The following is a 12,376-nucleotide window of genomic DNA, read 5'->3' on the forward strand; positions in this document are numbered from 1 at the left end:
AGGTCCATAAGTCTCTGAGTGCAGTGGACATGTCCTTGATAGAACAGAAAAATAAAGCTTGTGATGCTTGTACAGTACATCTCTCAGAGCACATATTGTAGTGGAACAAATAATACCCTGCCTCTCAAAAGCCAGAGGCTGAGGAAAGCTCTGTGGAACTGAAATGTAAGAAAGGGAGCAGCCAGATCCATAAGCAGGAAGAATAAAGGACAGGCAGAGAAGGAGCTTTTTAACAATGCTGCTCAATAAATGGAGAAGGCAGATTAAGGCTGGTGCTGCTTTCTTGACGGGCCTGCACTGTAGCAAACCTGCTGCAAACAATATAGTGTCATCTTTTGTCTCTGAATAGCGAGCAGGATAGAAAGATCAGGATGCAATATAGTTAGCAATATTTAATGTTTTGTTCCTCGCCTCTCATTTCCTTTTTTTTTTTTTGTTCCCTCTACTCCGTTTTGCCATTGTCTGTTTTGAGATGACTCAAGCTCAGCTACTGAGCGTTGCATAGTGAGTCTAAAGGGAAGGTTGAAACATTTATGAACCAATAAAAGCTTCACACATTCACATTAAGTGTTCTTAAAATGTGTGGAGTAAATACAAGAGCAGTAAGCAGTGGTGGTTGTGGAAAAAAAACGTTTTTAACACGTTGAACATGGCATTATTAAGTCTTTCCAATCAGAAAGTAAGAAACAGAAACAGATTTATTGCCAAGTACCAATTACAAGCAATTTGCCTTGGAGGATGCTGGTCCTTAAACATAAACATATTAAAAGTAAATAAATGTAAAAGAAACAATAGCGTGAATAAACAAATCTGGACAATATAACAGTAAGAAAAGGCTTCTAGGGTTTAATGCAGATGATCAAAGATGTTGAGGAAGGTAAAAGTAGTATGACATTTTAGCATATAGTGCACTGTGTGTTGGGGAGGGGGGGCCTTAGTGTCCTCGACACGTACAGGGCAGGCAGATTGCAGCCAATCACCTTCTCAACAGAGCGGATGATACGCTACAGTCTGCCTTTCGTGAACTTACATTTATATAATCCTTACAAACGGGAAGACAAAAACTTACTTTTACATCCTCCTAGACAAACAGATTGTTAATTGTAAAACTAAATACATAAAAAAAATTAACTTCAACAGTATTTGTGTCTATAATCTGGCTTTATTCTGTGTAGCACCACAGCTGAGGTGAGTTCTGAAGAATTCCTGGATCTTCTTCCACAGGTGGACTTCAGCTGCTGCATGGGACCTGGGCTCACCCCCCCACAGGACTGGCTTGCCTGCAACCCCATGAAAACTAGAAGGGCAGTAGGGACCGTATGGCGGCTCTAGATAATGTCCGGCTCCAGGGTAAGACACACTCTCGAAGTTGTCCTTACCATGATGCTGTAGTCTCTCCACCATCTGGTCCATGTAAGCCTTGCTGTCCCAGTTGAGGTCGTCCTCTGAAGCCACAAAGAGGAAACATCCCTTGGCTTGTTCAATAGGGACCAGGGTGGCCTTGTTCTCCTCTGCCAGTGGATTATGCAATACATTCTTGCCCATAAAGGCTCCTGACTCAGTGGGAACCATCTTGCTGATGTCCAACATTAGCGCAGAGAGGATTTGTCTCTTGTTATAGTAGAGGGGTAAAACTGTATTTGCACAGCAGCCGTTGATGCACACTGTGGCCTTAACACCTGGCAGGTAAGAGGCGATTGATAGTGCAACATCTCCAGTTTTGGAAAATGATAATACACCAACTCCTTTACTGCCCACCTTTGGAAAAAAGCGAAAATTACAAGTTGCAAAGTGTACTTTTATTAGGGTGACCATAATTTGATTTCCAAAAAAAGAGGACAGTTGACCCAGCCTCGAAACACAAATTCAGACAGGCTTCTCAGAGGTTAATAAAAATGCTTTATTATGCCTCAATTGTATAAAAATAACTTATGTAATAAACAAAAATATCTCTTTTCAAATAAATAAATATGAATAAATATGATCTATTCTGTGTCAGCTTCAAATCCAGATTCAACTAAATATCTCTTAAAACCTTTTTAGGGTAATAAGATAAGGTTTTTTGGTGCTTTGAGATGTCCAGCACCTTTATTAGACACTGAAACATATGTGCTAGCTTTGCACACGGTGCACTTTGCCTCCCACTGGTCCCAACCGGGACGGTAACTGGAAAGTTTTTTTTTGCAGTTCAACTGTGAAACTGAACTTACGCTTTGGCATTTTGTGTGCAATGCTGTTCCCCTGTGTGATCTGCTCCTTGTATGTGCTCCCTGTCTTATCTGCTCCTTGTATGTGCTCTGCAGTCTGATCTGCTCTTTGTATGTGCTCTGCTGTCTGTTCTGCTCCCTGTATGTGTTCCCCTGTCTGATCTTCTCCTTGTATGTGCGCATTGTAGAGCCGCCCGCAAGGTAGCCTCTACTGTACTTAAGTCAATTTTTCATATATTTTTACTTTACTGTTTATTTTTGGTCAACTTTTAACTTTTACTCCTTACTACATTTTATCAAAAAATTGGTACTTTCTACTCCTTACATTTAAAAGAATTGACTCGTTACTTTAGTTTTATACAGAAGATCGTCATGTTGGAGAATAACACTCCTCATATCACGAGCAGGCAAACGCCAAACAGAAAAAAGTGAGAGAAAGGAAATTAATATATGTCTGTTTAGTAATTTATATTTTATCCTTTATTTTCTTTCCAGAAGCCATATTTGAGCACATACACATAAATGTAGATTCCTTTAAATATTAAGGGGAAGATTAAAAGAGAGAAATTAGATCTGGAACTGAATTCCTATCTTGCTGCTCAGTCTGAATCTTATTAACCTGGAGTCCCAGTCTCTGTCACAATATATATAATCATATACTGTATGTAATTTTTTTGGCCTGTTGGCAGGCTTTTAAAATGTAGGCAATGGCATATTACAAGCCTTTTTCCATGTCCACTAAAGTTCCTCAGCTTGCACTCGAAAAATCTTTGTCGTTCGCAAGGCTAATTTACTTTTATACTTTAAGTAAATTTCCAAGCCTGTACTTTGTTACTTTTACTTGAGTAAAAAAGTTGAATCAGTACTTCTACTTTTACCAGTATTTTTTAACACGAGTAACTGTACTTCTACTTGAGTACGGGAAGTGAGTACTTTTGCCATATCTGACTTAAAGTAGGGTTATTTTTCCGTTATGACTGAACAAAAGTTGAAAACGTTTTATGGAATATATTCGCTGCATGTATTGGTTCATGTTTTACACCTGAGCTGAACAGCTGTTACAAAATAATATTAATATCACAAATAGTAGACACTGGTATCGGATTGGGACTCTGTATTAGATGATTTGCAAGTTTATTTATTGGAATCGGTATTGTGTGAGAAAAGTGGTATTGGAACAAACAAATAATACATACAGACATCCCCACATCCCAATAATTCTTTGAAATTTAGAGAACTCACCTTATCTTGCTTTTTTAAAAGCTTTATTGCTTCCTCGAAATAATCCAGATGGACCTCTTGGATCTTCTTGGGCATGTCATCATAACCATATGCCACTACAGTCAGGACCACAAATCCTCTACTCGCAAGCAGAGAAGCCCTTTTCTCTGACAAACCTTCTCCTAAAACGTACAAATCCAACACCGCAGGGAATGGACCTCTTCCTGGATCAGAAGACATATACGGGAGCGAAATTATCAACATATTACATACAGTAACACATGTTTATTTCAATGAGTTGACTGGTTAGGAGAATACTACCCGGTCTGTAAAAACAGCTAAAGTCTTCTTTGGTTCTGGAGGGCACTTTCTAAAGTTGGAGGTGATAACCCTCATGCTGACATTGTAGCTTGGGTTTAGATACTTTATTTAACTTATACAATTTTTTGCAACTTTAAAGCCTACATTACAATCTTGGGGTGTGGAGTTTGATAGACAAAGTTATCAGAAAAGAGACTATGCAGGTGCATTACAGAAAAGTCTAGAGTCCAGCTATTTTTAGTTTGACTCAAACTTAAGATAAGATAAACTTAAAAAAAAAAAATCTGGGGCGAGAAGCGCTGACAACATCTGCATACAAACTCATGAAATTATCAATCATACACTTTGACTCAGACAGTGCACTACATAACAATATATAACAAGACAGTAGGGCTGCATGATGTGTGTAAAATATGCGATAGCGTTGCTGAATATAGCGATAACGATAATACTTGCAATAAATAAACAGATATTAGTGTACTGCTTTATTACAACAATGTGCTTGTTGATTTCAAATTTTCTTTTTAAAATGAAAGTAAATTATTTCTAACTTTCTTCTTTGAACAAATTGAACATTGAATTGAATTTAAAAGACATAGCTAAAACAAGAATGGACGGTTAAAAGTGTAGTTTTCTACTGATATTTTCTTTCAGCTAACCAAAAACATCTAAGTGTCTTTTGCAATATGTCCCAGCCCTTGGAGATTTGTATATTGCAACAGATGATATTGCAATAACGATAAAAAAACAATATATTGTGCAACCCTACAAGACAACAACAACAAGATTCAAGATTTAATACGTTATTGCCTTAAAACTCTGTGCAAGTTGCTAGGGATTGGCTTCAGTGTGCTCATGACAGGACATTAACAAGCTACAACCAAAACATAGAGCAAATATATACACATACGGTTTCCCACACGGAATCACACTTGACACAGGCAGATAAAAAAAGAGGGCACACTGCTCACCACATACCTGGATGACAGTCCAGGAGGCTAGAGTGGCAGATGTCATGTTGAGGTTACATTGTTGCATAGGGATTGCAGCGTGCAAACCCATAACTTTACAATAAATAGATAAAATAATGCTAGCATGAGTGGCATAAAAACATGTAGAAAAGTATTATAAAACCAGTGTAAAGAGATGTGCAAATTATACAGTACAAGCACATTAGGAGAACCTGTTTTGATAAGGTTGTCAGGGCAAGTTTTAGAGTGCCTTTTTGCCTCTTAATAGACACAAAATGCAAGTAAAATATCTGTGCAACATGAGCAGGGCCTTTACGTGACAACAATATGCGTTTTCAACTCAGACATTGTTTAAACTCTCCTACCCCGTCTCTATCCTGCCGGTAGCTAGCTCGCCCTGTTAGCTGACGTCTGTGATGTTCAGCCAGGCTTCTGTGATAATCATCACGCAGCAGTTCAGTGTGTATTTGAAGCTCATCCATTTTGTGTGTGATCAATTAGGTGTTGGTGAGTAGGCTTGTCGATTTGTGTGGCAGTTCCCTCAGCCGCGCTAGCAGCATCTTTGCTTCTCAGAGCAATCTGTATACTGTTGACCTTTTCCTGCTACACCGGGACTACAGCGTAAGACTACAGCTAGCCTTCTCTAACTCTATCACTTTGCAAGTCACAGCATGTGGCCTGTTTCCATGTAGTTACATAGTTACTGATATGGTTATAATCACTACAGTGCTTAATTTCCTATTTTTGAGGGGGAATAAAGTTTTTGTCAAGAAGGCGTGACCCGTCCTCTGCCAGGACATAGCCAGACCACCAGATGCTCACTTTAATTCTTTGGGAGCGGTAGGCGACGAAGGTGGGGAAAAATCAAAAGCAATGAAGCGGTTCGGGCCTGCTAGCGCAGCTAACGGAACTACCATTTAAATCAACACTGCCATGTCTTCTATTTACCAACACCAGATCAATCATACACTATATGGACTAGCAAGAAATACACACGGAACTGCTGTATGATGATTATCACGGAAGTAGCTAACAGCTAGCAGCTAACAGAGCGAGCTAGCTACCGGAAGGATAGAGACAGGGTAGGTGAATTTAAACAACGCATGGGTTGAAAACGCATATTCTTGTCACGTAAGGGCCCTGTTCATTATGCACAGACATTTTAATTTGTCTGTTAAGAGGCACAAAGGTACTTGTCCAGTCAACTGCAGTTTTAACTCAGTGGAAGCTCGCACACAGGGCTGCAGATACTCTGTGTTGCCTGCACCGATTCAGGTTGGGTTTTTCTCACTCAAAGTACACGCATAGTTATAGTGATCAAGATTAACATAAACATTTACCGGAATTCTCCTTAAATAGCTCTCAGCCTTCTTAGTGATGGGGGGTTGTTGAAAAGGGAGTTGGAAGGGTGCTCAATAATAATTCTTTGGACCGTGGACAGATAAAAAGTAAAGTATCTAAATCTGTGGCTATAAAGCTATATGACTAACATTAGCATTATGCTTTCTACTTACAAGGTAATTAATGATAAAACAAAACACAATAATTAAAAATACAATAATAAAACAACAAAGCAACCAACCTGGGGGAGTGAACAGAACTCCACAGATATTCCCCTCTTTGATGGGGAGTCGGCTAACTCCGTCTCCAATCAGAAGCCTCTCATTGGTCGCCTCTGCCAGCATCCTGCTCTCCCCCTCCTACTCCTCATGCACAGATAAATTCACCACATGAGGGTTTAGTGAATTTTTTATTTGAAACCTTTTGTGCAAGGTGTCTGCCCTCATGGACCACAGCAGACCCATGGGTTCCAGCCCGACGTAGCTCCCGCTGAGAGAGGGATCTCTCTCCAGGTTGATCTCCCCACTCTCATCAGCCTTGTAGGTGGCCGAAGAGCTGAACATCAACCCCTTGTCGTCAGTGGCTCTGGCTCTCATCTTGACCACCTGTCTCGCCCTCAGCCCGGTCACCTTCACCAGAAGCGGCTCATCAAACATGCATCTGGTTCTCGGCAGCAGCCTCAGTCGAACTTGGGATGACATCTCTTCTGAAACTATTGTTCTTTTCTTTCACAGGGTTGCAATGGGATTTTAAGAGAATAAATTAACAATACAATAAACAGTCACATTATATTCTAAGGGATGGCCCGATTGGATTGGAGCCAATATGGGCAGCTAACTCATCATTTACGTCAGTAAATTCTACACCATTTTAAGTTTAAGCGGATTTTAGCTGATCAAAGTTTTACAAAAAATGCTAGCTTCACTAAGATTAGTATCTTTGTTGACTTGGTTGAATCTACAGCCCTGGCCTGAACAATTAAATCAAATTTATAGTGTCAAATCAACAAGAGTTATTTCATCACACTTTACAGACAGAGTAAATCTAGACCACACTGTATAATTTACAAAGACCCAACAATTCTAGTAATTCCCCCAAGAGCAAGCATTTAGGAGCGAGGACAAACTCCCTTTAAGGGAGAAACCTCGGGTGGTGAGGAAAAATTTCTTTCAGGGAGAAATCTCAGACAGACACCGGCTCTTGGTAGGCAGTGTCTGACGGTGCCAGATGGGGGTGTGATGAACAGTGGCAATAATAATAACAATAAAGATAATGGAACTAGGACTAGAAATAGTAGTAGTAATACTAGTATCAGTTTAGTAGTTCTTGGAGTAGCAGGGCACTGCAGTGTGTTACAGGGTGTAGCAGGGCACTGCAGGGTATAGCAGGGCTTAGCAGGACGCAGCAGGGCACTGCAGAGCAGGACCATGGTGACATCTGCAACCATGATTTAGGTGCCATACTTATCCGAGGAAAACTGCTGGGCAAAAAAAAAAACATATGGCTCCGGGTTATAAGCTCCCCAGAGCTATGTTAGTAACAAGTATTTCTGGGACATGGATGCAAACGGATGGAAAGGGAGAGGACAGAGGAGCTCAGCTTCTCAAAGGAAGGAAGTCCCCAGGCAGTCTAAAACTATAACAGCATAATTAAGAGGTGGTTCCATGCAAACGTAAGCCAGTTCTATAAAAAAGCCAGTTCTATAATAAATGTATCTGACGACTATGAAGAGAAGCAGAGAAGAGAAAGGTTGCCGTGTCTGTAGCTATATACCCTCCCCCGCCGGTCTAGGCACTGAAAAACACTGCAACTCATCATTCCCTAACTATAAGCTTTATCAAAGAGTTTTAAGTTTACTCTTAAATGTGGTGACAGTGTCTGTCTCCCAGACTGGAAGCTGATTCCACAGAAGAAGAGCCTGATAGCTGAAGGCTCTGGATCCCATTCTACTTTTAGAGACTCAAGGAACCACAAGTAACTCTGAATTCTGGGAGCGTACTATGAGTAATAAAGTACTATGAGCTCTTCAAGACTATGATGCTAGACCATTTAGAGCTTTGTAGCTCCCGAGGATTTTAAATTCAATCCTGGGTTTTACAGGAAGCCAATGCAGAGAAGCTAATACGGGAGAAATATGAACTATTCTCTCAGTTTTTGTCAGAACATGCGCTGCAGAATTCTGGATCAGCTGGAGAGTCTTAAGGGACTTGTTTAAGCAACCTGACAATAGAACACACAGCAGGGCTTGTGGAACCCTTTTGTTTTCTTAGGATTATTAGGCAGTCCCTCCAGGATTTTGCAATGTTGCAATTGTGCTAATTCACACAAATTCAACAAATCACCGTAACTTTGGTACGATTTAGCAATTTTGACCAATCACCGCAACTTTTTCGCAAATTTGATCAATAAGCGGAGTTTCTTTTTTCATGTTTGAAACAGGGTTGGTTTATTAACTGTGTTAGGCAGACTATGAAATGTTTACAGATGCTTTGTTTAAGTATGTTGTGTTTTTTTTTTTTTGGTTTTTTTTTATACTTGCGTTAGTTTTCGGTCTTGTATATATATATTTTAGTCCTCGTTTCCTCCTTGGTCTTGTGTTGTAGTTTTTGTCTTGTGTTCCCTTGTGAGTGTCTGTATGTTCTGTTTCCTGTTTTATTTTGAAAGTCTGGTTTTCTGTGCTGTCTTGTTTTTAGTTTTACTTTCTGTTTTTTTTCCCGCTCCTATGACTACCTCATGGGCGTTTCTCAATCTGTGTTCTTCTATGGACTTGTGTTCTTGTGAAACGTCATGTTTGGTGGCCAAAGTACTGACCCAATACACAAGTTAGCATTTTGCCAAGAACAGTTAAAATCCCTGGATGTGATCGCGACACGCCCATTTTACCGAGGATACATCAGATGGTAACTTGTTTGTTTGTTCCAGTCAGCTTTGGACGCTTCCCAATCGGTATTTTCCTGTGTTATTCCCTGTCTCTGTGCTCCAGTTTTTGTGTTCCTGTTTTTTGATTTTCCTTTATTCTTGGACTGTTCCTGATATTTGTATGTACACTAGTTACTTCTTTGTTCATCGATAAATGCCCAAAATGGTTGCCACGCCACTGCCACACCTTTTCATCGTTAAGGTCTTTAGATGAGACCGAATTTAAAGTCAATCTGGTGTAATCTCCGGGAGTTCATTAAAGTTTAGCACATTCAGTGTTCCCAGATCTCGCGAAACAAATAAGCAACCAGTTCTGTAAAAACAAGCGACTTTTTCTACGGAGCCCCCCTAAAATCCTGGAAGAGAAAAATAAATAACCTGTGTGCACGGTTTTACAATCAGTGGGGACGGATTGTAAACTGAGGCTACAGATTGTCAATTTCCATCCATGTGGACAGATTGTTAAACTGTACACATGGTACACTTTATTTTTCTTCACCCCGAGCTTCAGGAAAATGACAACAAGAGGGAGTTTAACCACCTTTTAACATAATTTAACATTAGAAAACTGATAGGATATCAAATGTAGACACTTTTTCCCAGTGATTTTGAGTTGTTCTCCACGACGGAATGAATCTATTCTTTTACTCCTTTCTCTTTCTCCCAGTCTTTGTTATATTTCTGCCTGTATTTATACCACTTTTTCCTGGGCATTTATTCCTCCAAAAGCTCTCCTGCAGTCCAGTCACCATCAGTCGCTACTCGCGCATTTTCCTAACCAGAAAAAAACTGATTGCCCTGCTCAGCCTCTAAATGGCTAATAATCATTCCCATCTGGGTTCAGGGCCAATTAGAAGCAGGAAGTGGGCGGGGAGAACTCTGCTGTCTAGAGTGTGTATGTGGAAAGGGGAGGAACCGAGGGAACGGGCAAGACAAACTCCTACGTAAATAACATGTAGAAAATACCTGCTTGACAACTTATTACAGAGCTGGGAAACAGTCCAAATAAGCAACTACACTTTAGTAAAAAGCCCCAAAAAACGACCAGTGACTATCAATGCGACTATCAATATTTGTAAGCGACTTTACAGAAAAAAAGCCCAAAGTTGCTTATAATAAGCGGACTTGTCAACACTGAGCACACTGACTTTTAGTCCTACTTCCTGTTGCCACTCCCGTTTTTCCTGCATCCACCGTGTGTGTGAGTGTAAGTCACGGGGGAAACTCAGCCGCCCTGCCCGCTGCAGAAAGCCAACGGGAATGAAACAGCAGCCGCTTTAGACTGAAAAATCAATACAGCGTACATTGTTATAAAAATGTATAAAGGTTGGCAGGATGGTCTGACGTATTTCGCACGGTCTTTCTCTGTTTGTTCTGTTGGTAAATGTGAGATGTTCAAGTCACACACGTTTCGTTAAAGAAAGAAATTAAATATGGCCACATACGTGTGACGTCAACCCGTTCTCACTCTTGCTTGGTAATTGGCACTTTGAGTCACATCTTGTGTGTCACGCTACCAGGCCTGAGAACATTTAAAGGCCAAAATTGACTTTTGGTCAAAGCGCCCCCTGCTGGCAATAGGAAAGCCTTGTATGCCTTATATGACAAACATCATCCAATTTATATGAAAATAACTATAATGTGTCATCCACGTAAAAGACTGAGCCGCCCCCTATACTTGAACCACACCCACATACTCCGTCCACGCCCCCTCCATAACATTTGAACCGTTTAAGGTAGACCTTTGTGTGCGGTATCAGTGAACTCAGCAGGGAGTTCCCTTATCATTAGTGACAATTTGCAGTGTCTGAGTGCCGCACAAATGCACAGTTACAAGGAGCCAGTTACAAGGAGCCAGCAACCCCAATGCATTGTGATTTACACACTTACAGTGTCATCTTTTTTTGCCGGCTTGCCTTCCTGTTTTGGGAAGCAGCAACTGTATTGCATTTTGCTTGTAAAACCATGTCTGTATTAGGGCTGCACAATTGATCACATTTTTATCGCGATCGCGATTCTGACGTTCCACGATCAAATTTGCGTGATCGAGGGATTATTTTTTTAAAGCGTCATTTCATAGAACGCTCCGTCATTTCATAGAACGCGCCGTAAAGCTGTCTGCTCATGGGTCAGTGGGAGTAGTTCCCAGCACCTCGTGCAGCTTAGTTTCTAGATGTAGACAGTCACACAGAACAAAGTAACGGGAGGAAAACTCAAGAGACAGCAGTCGGTTATACATCAGTCCTAAAGTTGACTAGTTTACCAGTAAACGCAGTATTTGTGCCGTTTGTTGTTTTTCAGACAACAGCAGTGAGCAGTGCTAGTCGGTGCTAGTAGCGTCTGTTAGCTGTTGCACTGGTGCTAATGTCCTCGCATCCGCTGCAATGTTATTATATGGATATAGTTTAATTTTGCGTTACATGACCCATTTCGTCTGTAAAACCGTGCCTGTGTTGAATCTCTCCTCTGCTCTCTCTCCTTTTACTCTGCCCCCGCCACACAGCGGCCCGGTCCACACTTCTGACGTTTGCCACTGTTTTATTTTTTTATTAACACAGCTGTATCTATGAGGGGCAAACCTGTATTTGTACCAGCTGGTAACTGCTATTGCGGCCGCCACGGCAAAGAACAGAAGAAGTTATTGAATGCATCTAACTTCAGTTGGTAGAGTATGGCGTGTGAGACGCAGCTGCTGGACCTGGACCTGGGCCAGAGATGTGACCCATTGCGAGAATATCATAGTTCATAAAAATGCAGCGCAGTGAAGATACAGATGTTTCATACACACGATGTGTGTATGCGCCATTCGACCCGTGCTGGACCCGTTCATAATGAGTCAGCCGTCTCTCTGTGAGTAGCGTCCACCACACTCCCTCTCGCAGTTATAAACAGCCTATGTGACGATAAAATTTGTATGGGTTAAAATAAACAAATAATCTTGAGAATAATCGCGATCAAAATTTTGATCAAAATAATCGTGATTATCATTTTGGCCTTAATCGTGCAGCCCTAGTCTGTATTCTTCATATTTATGCAGAATTATATTTTGCTCTTCTGGTTGATGTTTGCGATTGGTCATGCTGAGCAAACATCGCCTCTTTTATGTGAACGAGTAGGTCGCTGAATTGGGAAACCCCGGGTTGATTCAACTAGTTGTTAACCACCGTTGTGACACAGCTTATGCAGGACTGCGGTTGTTAGGTTAGGTGAAGCCGGGTAACTGAAATTAATCAAGGGCATGTTGATCTTGATTCGTAGCACAGGCCTCAGGTGCAGGTGCTTAGCTGTGGGCTACAAAATTCAAAGTTAAATGTGTTGGTGTGCAAAGCACTGAAACAATCACAACAACCAGGGATTGCTGTTGTGGCCAACAACTGGAAACTTTATACATGGTTT

General features: G+C 40.9%; 1 pseudogene; it reads right to left on the minus strand.

Moving 5' to 3' along the window:
* Positions 1 to 1,091: 1,091 nt before the first annotated feature.
* LOC117953643 lies at positions 1,092 to 6,987 on the minus strand (annotated as a pseudogene).
* Positions 6,988 to 12,376: the final 5,389 nt, after the last annotated feature.

Source organism: Etheostoma cragini, chromosome 12 (genome assembly GCF_013103735.1).
Source record: "Etheostoma cragini isolate CJK2018 chromosome 12, CSU_Ecrag_1.0, whole genome shotgun sequence".
NCBI lineage: Eukaryota > Metazoa > Chordata > Actinopteri > Perciformes > Percidae > Etheostoma > Etheostoma cragini.